General features: G+C 37.3%; 1 pseudogene; it reads right to left on the reverse strand.

Annotated features, from left to right (window-relative positions):
* Window positions 1-5412: 5412 nt before the first annotated feature.
* Window positions 5413-7262, reverse strand: LOC110571240 (annotated as a pseudogene).
* Window positions 7263-9831: the final 2569 nt, after the last annotated feature.

Consider the following 9831-nt stretch of genomic DNA (forward strand, 5'->3'; position numbering starts at 1 on the left):
ATAGATGCGTTGCCCATCCCTGGGATTTGCTGCTCTACCAAAGGCAGAGATCCGATTAAGAGACATCAGTCAACAGGTGGGTCATGCTGGGGTGTGAAGGGGTTGTGGGACCAGAGATATAATTGGGTAACCTACACCAAAGATACATGGAATGTACTGAGAATCAAAATGAATTACACAGGTTACAGTTTATATTAACATAAATTTACTGTCCCATTAATTAATTTACTGTTCATTAATATGTTTACAGTGCTAGAAAACTCTTGTTCGGGAAGGTACAATTTCCAAATATTTTCATTTTAGGAACTTTTTGAAAGATATATCAGCTTTTTACTAGGAAGCATCAAATAATTGTTTACACCTTTCAATTCTTCCAAATCTTTGCCTGGTTGTTCTTGCCAATTCTAAATTATTACATCATGACTCTTATCCTAATTGAGCCCCTCCCCTGAAAATTCCTCCATAAACAAGACTTCAAAATCTTAATAAATATGATGACTTTGTCGTTCTCTCTCAGAGATGCTACTAAGACACCAGCAAAGTAGTGCTCTCCTGTCGAATGTGAATGTGAATATGTTTATCTTTCTGCACAAACAAGACTTTCTGATAGAGACAAATAGCACTCTATAATGATAAAGAATGTCTCGTTTTTCCTAAAACCATTTACTCCTCATATTCTAAAGTGATAGTTTTGGGGCCATGTGTTTACATTTCAAATGGTAATAAAATCCAGAGCCATTCATTAAATTCCAAAATGTGAGAACCTAGGTGACTTTCCCCTTCTTTCCCAAGACAGGATTTGTTTACATTCCAAAGTAAAAAAAAAGACTTTGGAGTAGGGAGTGGAGTCAGTATGCCAACACCTATATATTAAACTTCCAATTTTATAATTTCAATTCTTCTCCTATGGTATAGTACGGGTCTCCTACTTCTCCCTTCCACACACAGGTCCATCTGACTCTCACCACATTGCTTCCTGGAAGAAAATGCAACATGGACAAACGGTACTAAAATATTGTACAAATAATTAATTTTGCCTTTGATCCAGAAACCTTGTATGTACTGTCACAATAAAAGAAAATATAAATATACATTTACTCCTTTATCATATAAGCAATAAATTTAGCCTTCTGGGGGCGCCTGAGCGGCTCAGTTGGTTAAGTGTCTGCCTTAGGCTCAGGTCATGATCCTGGGGTCCTGAGATCAAGTCCCACATAGGGCTTCTTGCTCAGCATGGAGCCTGCTTCTCCCTCTGCCTCTGCCCCTGTTTGTGCTCTCTCTGTCTGTCTCTTTCCCTCATATAAATAAATAAAACTTAAAAATAAAATTAGCCTTCTGTTACTAAGAGGTTGTTTTGGTGACATTTTTTTTTATTATGTTATGTTAATCACCATACATTACATCATTAATTTTTGACATAGTGTTCCATGATTCATTGTTTGCGTATAACACCCAATGCTCCATTCAGTACGGGCCCTCCTTAATACCCATCACCAGGCTAACCTGTCCCCCCACCCCCCTCCCCTCTAGAACCTTCAGTTTGTTTCTCAGAGTCCATAGTCTCTCATGGCTCGTCTCCCCCTCCGATTCCACCCCCTTCATTTTTCCCTTCCTACTATATTCTTCTTCTTCTTCTTCTTTTTTTTTTTTTAACATATAATGTATTATTTGTTTCAGAGGTACAGGTCTGTCATTCAACAGTCTTACACAATTTATAGCACTCACCATAGCACACACCCTCCCCAATGTCTATCACCCAGCCACCCCATCCCTCCCACCCCCCACCTCTCCAGCAACCCTCAGTTTGTTTCCTGAGATTAAGAATTCTTCATATCAGTGAGATCATATGACACATGTCTTTCTCTGATTGACTTATTTCGCTCAGCATAATACCCTCCAGTTCCATCCACGTCATTGCAAATAGCAAGATTTCATTCCTTTTGTTGGTTGCATAATATTCCATATAATATTCCATTCCATATATATATATATATATATATATATACATACCACATCTTCTTTATCGATTCATCTGTCGATGGACATCTTGGCTTTTTCCATAGTTTGGCTATTGTGGACATTGCTGCTATAAACATTGGGGTGCACGTACCCCTTCGGATCCCTGCATTTGTATCTTTGTGGTAAATACCCAGTAGTGTAATTGCTGGGTCATATGGTAGCTCTATTTTCAATTTTTTGAGGAACCTCCAAACTGTTTTCCAGAGTGGCTGCATTTTTTTTTAAGATTTTATTTATTTGAGAGAGAGAATGAGAGAGAGAGCACATGAGAGGGGGGAGGGTCAGAGGGAGAAGCAGACTGCCTGTTGACAGGGAGCCCGATGCGGGACTCGATCCTGGGACTCCAGGATCATGACGTGAGCCAAAGGCAGTCACTTAACCAACTGAGCCACCCAGGCACCCCAGAGTGGCTGCATTTTTGAGAGCCAGTATTCAATGGTGCTGAATTTCACAATGGTTTTGTGAATTAAAAAAAAAAAAAAAAAGAGAGAGAGAAAGAAGAGAAAAAAGAAGAAAAAAGAAAAGAAAAAAGAAAAGGAAAGAAAAGAAAAAGAGAAAAGAAAATCACCTCAGCTCTTCTGTCCTTGGGAGCTCAGAAACACACTTTGATGATAGTGAAGGTTTAGAAAGTGCCATACTCCTTCATTTTCACCTCCTTCCCTATTACCCTACAAAATCCCACATAATCCACAAGCAAATGACATAGATATCAAGGTTTTGCAAGCTGATGCCTAAAGGATTAAATAGTCCGTCTGGTACCCTAAAACACCAATTAGGGCTCAGTAAAAACACCTTACTATAATCCAAAATATTTTTATGGGCCCAATATACTCCTACATGACACCCAAGAGATTCAGGGTAATGAGGGACTCTCTACATCTCCAGGAAAATGTTGATTAATCTTTTTTCAAAGCTTTTCAGATGGAACCATGTGTTACACTGCTATTCCTGCTTTGCCAAAAAAATTGCAGTCAGCCTCCATCAGTCTGTCTTATATTCCTTATGCTCACTAAGTCCTCCAGCCTCTCTGCATGGTATGTCCTGCTATAATCCTAAATTCCCAGTGTAAAATTCATCCAAACACTGGAAGATCTCTTCTACACTCAACCTTACTGGTTTGAAATCTCAGCTAGTTTAACGTGGTCTTATTTTTAAAATTTAAAAATATGTAATATGTGGTGCTTCTTAAGCATTTATGTGCATTACAAATTACTTGGGGTCTTGTCACATTGCAGATTCTGATTCAGTAAGTCTAAGTAGGGCTTGAGTGTCGGCATTTGCAACAAGCTTCCTGGTGATGCTGCCACGAATGGTCTAAACACTCCACATGAGGTAGCAAGGTGTTATAGGAAACCAAGCCTCCAGGAGAAGAGTTTGCACATTTCAATAAATGTAAGGAAGGCCTTCTAAGATAAAATGAGCTATTACCGTTGAAAATGCAGAAGCCAACTGTGTTGACAACGTGAGAATTGTACTTCAAAGGGAATCATGACAACTGTGTACTAAATCTTTTCCTTTTCCTTCACTTTTCCTCTCTATTCCTTTCCTTCTTCTCTTCCTTTGTGTCTAAATACCCATTCTTTCTTCTTTTTCATTTCCATACTGATTCTTAATCTCTTTTGATCCCCCTCCATTCAGCTTCCAAGACATGATTTTTATATATTTATAAGTAATATATTTATTACTTTCAGATCCATTTCCAAATGGTCTTGCTATGCTTCTGCTTTTGTACCCCCTAACTTGTCCACATTCAGGGTGATCTTATAAAGGAATGAGCTATCAATATTGCACAATACTTTTGGAGGGATGTGAAAAGGATTTTAGCATTGTGACTTATGCTAGACCAAAAGATATATAATATTCTCTAACAGTAAGTTTCCCCAAGAGTAAGCAATTGTGTAATGATTTTTTTTTACTTTTATTTTTTTTCTAAATGTTTTTATTTGAAACAAATAGTTGCACCAAGCAAGAGCTTACTTTCCACACTCCAAATTAAAACAGAGCACAATAGGGTCAAATGTCATTTGGCAGGACAGTCCCAGTATGTGAACATAACTTCTGCCTACTGTGGTTGGGGCAATTTTATTCATCAGCAGTCATTCTTTTTTTTTTAAATTTTTTTTATTATGTTATGTTAATCACCATACATTACATCATTAGTTTTTGATGTAGTGTTCCATGATTCATTGTTTGCGTGTAACACCCAATGCTCCATTCAGTACATGCCTTCTTTAATACCCATCACCAGGCTAACCCATCCCCCCACTCCCTCCCCTCTAGAACCCTCAGTTTGTTTCTCAGAGTCCATAGTCTCTCATGGTTCGTCTCCCCCTCCGATTTCCCCCCCCTTCATTCTCCCCTTCCTGCTATCTTCTTTTTTTTTTTTTTTAAAGATTGTATTTATTTATTTGAGAGAGAGAGAATGAGAAAGGGCACATGAGAGGGAGTAGGGTCAGAGGGAGAAACAGACTCACTGCTGAGCAGGGAGCCTGATGCGGAACTCGATCCAGGGACTCCAGGATCATGACCTGAGCCGAAGGCAGTCGCTTAACCAACTGAGCCACCCAGGTGCCCTTCTTTTTTTTTTTTTTTAACATATAATGTATTATTTGTTTCAGAGGTGCAGGTCTGTGATTCAACAGTCTTACACAATTCACAGCGCTCACCATAGCACATACCCTCCCCAATGTCTATCACCCAGCTACCCCATCCCTCCCATCCCCCACCACTCCAGCAACCCTCAGTTTGTTTCCTGAGATTAGGAATTCCTCATAACAGTGAGATCATATGATACATGTCTTTCTCTGATTGACTTATTTCGCTCAGCATAATACACTCCAGTTCCATCCACGTCGTTGCAAATGGCAAGATTTCATTCCTTTTGGTGGCTGCATAATATTTCATTGTATACATACACCACATCTTCTTAATGACTGAGCCACCCAGGCGCCCCTACACCACATCTTCTTTATCCATTCATCTGTCGATGGACATCTTGGCTGGGTCGTATGGTAGCTCTATTTTCAACTTTTTGAGGAACTTCCATACTGTTTTCCAGAGTGCATCAGCAGTCATTCTTACATAAAATATTAACCCCCAAATGTACTAATGTCACACAAAAGGAAGTGAAGGAAGTTGTGTTAATTTCATGTGTGGGGCAGTATGTTCTATAAATGCCAAAAGGTAGAAGCACAGATGCAACCTATTCTTAAAAAAACAAAACAAAACAACACAAAACAAAACAAAAACCTAACAGTCAAAGAATTTTCATCCTTCTTTACTCCTGTATTAAAAAGTAGTGCTGGGGTCTGACACCCAGACTTGGCTTTTATACTGGCCATTTACAAAGTGTTTCCCCATCTTACTTGCATCATTAGGGTTATGGATAAAAGTTCATTCACTTTGAAGAGAGGTGTATCTACTCCTCCCTCTTCTTGCCTTCATGCTTATGTTTCCTGAGGCAGCTGCTATCTAAGGGTCTTTTAGAGTCACTGTGCTGTTTGGCTACTTCCAAAAACTTGTACAAACCAAAAGGATCTTCCTCAAACTGAACTGGTCCTTCTTGGCCTTTCTTTTTTTTTTTTTTTAAGATTTTATTTATTTGACAGAGAGAGACACAGCGAGAGAGGGAACACAAGCAGGGAGAGTGGGAGAGGGAGAAGCAGGCTTCCCGCTGAGCAGGGAGCCCGATGTGGGACTCGATCCCAGGACCCTGGGATCATGACCTGAGCCGAAGGCAGACGCTTAACGACTGAGCCACCCAGGCACCCCCCTTCTTGGCCTTTCTGCCTATGGTCTGAACCAGAAAATTCTTTATCAGGAACAAAACTCTTGGTCTTTATTCTGGCTTCTAGGTCATCACCATACATGTCCTTGTCCAGAATTTTCCTGGATATGAAAATATTCTGGGCCATATCTTTACCACCTTTCTAGGCTTAATCATAACCATTATAAATGTCATCTTCTCTACCTGCAAAACCACTGTCCACACCCTTGGATTGGTTGAAGATCCTTTGGTCATACTGGACTTCATTGGACTTCTGAGGATTGGGCACATCAGGAGGAATTACTTCACTGATATCTTGATTTTCATTTCTCTGTAGTTTTAACCTCTTATAAAGAGCTGCTCTGGAAAGATTCTCCCCACTTGTGCTGTCTCTCCTTTCGCCTGTCATGCTGGATTTCATCCCTCTCAGGTGCCTCTCCAGCCTCTTTTTCCACATGGGTTTTGATCCTAACTCATCTCTCCCTGGCTTTCTGGGCCATTTCTCTAATTTTCTCTTCATGTTTCTCCTTTTCTTTTTGAGCCATAGTTCTCTCTACTTGAGCCCATATTTCTAGAGCTTCACAAGCCTTCCAATAAGAAATATAGAGGGTTCCCCAGGCAGCTTGGCAAAGTTCTCATTGATGTGCACTGTTTGTACCCCTTTTCCATTAGCGGCCAGATGTTTGTCTAATGAAATTGTATAACCCTTTGATTTTTCCAGTTTGAAATACAAGGAGGAATCTTCCGTTCTTATTCCTTCATGGTCCTCTTTTGGCTAGGAGAATGCATGACAGGTGAAGGAGGAGAAGGTGGTTCTCAGGGGATTTTCTTATTAATCTTAAAACTTGGAGGTTCCACTGGATCTTTCTGCATTTCCACCATCCAATTAACTCTCTGTTTAGCTCCAGAGTTGAAAGTCACTCCTTGTTGATATGGTGTGTGTCAAATATACTGAGCAGGAGCCAGTTTATTAGCTGCTCGAACTGGCATGGCTGCAGCAACCTTCTGTGGCATAGATTTTTCTAGGGTTACCCTTGCCTTTTCTGTTATCTCTTTAATGGCTTCCTCATCAGGTCTTTGCAGCTCTGGGTTATCTGTGTTCAGATGCCTTTGGAACCAGGTCAGTGTACTTATTTTAAATGACCTTGTCTTTTGACTGCCCTTGCTGAGCAATTGCATCGTATTTAATTTTTCCTTAAGCATCCACCTGAATGGCCAGTGCATTTGACATTTTTTTTCTTTCATCCCATATCCCCAGTGGACACTGGGCTACATGGATCTCTGGAAAAGTACCTCCATCTCCAAAATCCTCTAATAACTGAGATATTCAGACTTTCTGGTACCCATATGGGGAAGGTTCTCTTTGGGAGGAGACCAGTGAGGTCTGTCATAATCCCTGGGATCTTGCCTTTCCTTCAGCCTCAAGTTGGTCCTGAGGTAGCTGAGTAGATGCAGGTAAAAAGCTGGTGAGTGCCATCTTCTTCCATTTCTTTGAGCATGAGCTATAATGATTTTTAACAGATGTTCTTTACTGGTATCACCTTACCTACGGTCTTCAACACATACACTCATAATTATATTATAAACACTGTTATTAGCTTTGCCGAAGCCATTTTACAGATATATTGTTTTTTCCAAAAAATAAAAATTCTAGACTTACTGGATTACTGATATTTTTATTCTTCTTTTGTGTTTCTTCCTTTATTTTAAATATTTTATACAGATACAGGGACAAGGGTTGAAATGTGACATAAATTTTCTGGAAATAGATTGTCTTGGTCGGAAAGCATAAATAAATGCTAGTACTATATTTTTTTTTTCTGGTTAAAGTATGAAAAGCATACATAAGTTAAGGTTATGAAATTAAAAACTAATTTTTATAGGGTTAATTTTTTTTTTTCTTATTTTGGCTTTTGCTGCTTTCCTGTTTTGTGACTAAGAAGAAATGTGAGGGATGCTTGGAAGCAAAATCAGCTATAGGGAGTGTGAGATCATTAGTATAAAAGAAAGAACAAAAACAACTCCCAAGGTAAAAAAGGTAAGGAGGACAACAAATGCTTAGAGAAAGATAATAAACTAGTTTTTTAGAACAAGGTTCTAGAAAAGTGAAAAATTAAGAATAGCAGATATGCTATTGATAAACTAACTTATATCTTAATTTTGAATTTTATTGCTCATAATTTTCTACCTTTGTTCTTATAAAACTATTTTTTCTTAGATAATATTCAAACCAAAAACAGTTTTCTACAGTGAATCAGGTGCTATGCATAGCATAGAACTGGGGATGATGTGCACTGGTTCATTGAACTTACAATCCAAGTTAATATTATTGTGTAATGCTTCAGCGAGTATGGTATACCTAAGAGGCAAATAAACTCTATCAGGCACCAAAGTGTCATTTGCTGTACCAGAAGAGGTAACAGAAATGGAACCCCAGTGTTCTGGAAGAAGATGTTTGCCTCTCATGGGTGATCATTAGAAACTAATTTGCTCACGGTAGGGTTGGATGACGATTGTGGCAGTTTTTCTTTACTTCTCTATATTAAGGGTGCAGGATCACAAAATTACCATTTGTATAAACCAAAGATAACATTCAAATATAAAAAGAAAACATACATACATACACTAATACATGATCAGTAAAAATATATCACGAAGCCTCAAATTTAGTGTTTTTCTGATATATTTCATTTTTTACTTCAGTATTAGAAGAATTCGTCAAATAGAGTTGTAAGTATGGAGGACTGACTGTTTCTTGGAATACCCAAGTTAACAAACGAACAAACAAAAAAAACCTATGAATTTATGGACAGGAACAAGAAACTGTAATCTACTTGAATTTGGAGTTTACATTGGGGATGTATATATAAATCCAAGGGTAAGCTTAAGTTAACTTAAACCAATATTATTTAGATCCTTCAAATGAAGAGATTTTATAACTAAAACAATAATTTTAACATTGAGAGTATGTATTCTGTCTGTTTAACTATGGACCTACTGCTTGTAATATTTTTTTCATGATTTTCCAAGACAGAGATTCCCAAATGCTGGGGCCATTTATCATTCTTTCTTGTATACCCACAGGATGGGTAGCAATAAATGAGGAGAGAACATTGCTTGAATTATTTAACAAAATGTTTAGATAATTTCCACCCAGGAATAAAAGGATAGAACTAACATGCATAATATAGTTACTATTAGATAGCAACTCTGATAGGTTATTTACATATGATGTCTTGTTTAATTGTAAAACTTAGAAGTATACATAATCTACACATTATCACTTTGGAATGTGAAGCTTAAATAATCATTGAAATGTCATCTGTATGTTGTGTGAACATGCTGTTCACACTTGGTCATGTCTACTACTCTTTATTTTTTTTTCTTTAAATATATTATAGAAATTAAGAATAATTGGGAATTAGAAAAAAAGATTATAGGAAAAAAAGTTTGAGCATGTAGGTAAGAACCACAGCATATACGAGTGTAAAAATTTAATAATTGTGTATTTGTAAGGCAAATAAGCTCATAAAATAGTATTTCTTAAATGGGTGATATTATCAAAATCATATGAGCACAGTTCACAAAAGTATACTTACCACATTTGTCACTAATTAAAATAGTGTAAACCCCAGGAGGTAATGTATGCATTTGCTTGAGAATATAATTTATTTTCACTTACATAAATGTTTTTAGAATGATTTCAAGTATGTAAAAAATATATAATTAATTTAATGATTTTATATTTATTTTACTTTTTAATACTATCTTTTCTAATGTATTTCACACTGCTCTAATATTTTTATATGAATTAAAAATTTGATTGATTCTTGGAATATCTTATAAACTGCCTTTAAAAACTTGCATTTTCAAGATTTATGCATTACAAAGTGGAATAAAAGAACTTTGTGAATAACACATAAATGTGATTGTTTAATTTATTGGAGCACATTTAAAGCATTCAAAAGCAGCCAGAAAAGTTCATAAAATTATAGCAACTGTAGATATATGGATGCCATTGTTCTAGTAAGTAATTCCTAAATCAG

This window comes from Neomonachus schauinslandi, chromosome 2 (genome assembly GCF_002201575.2).
Source record: "Neomonachus schauinslandi chromosome 2, ASM220157v2, whole genome shotgun sequence".
Lineage (NCBI taxonomy): Eukaryota > Metazoa > Chordata > Mammalia > Carnivora > Phocidae > Neomonachus > Neomonachus schauinslandi.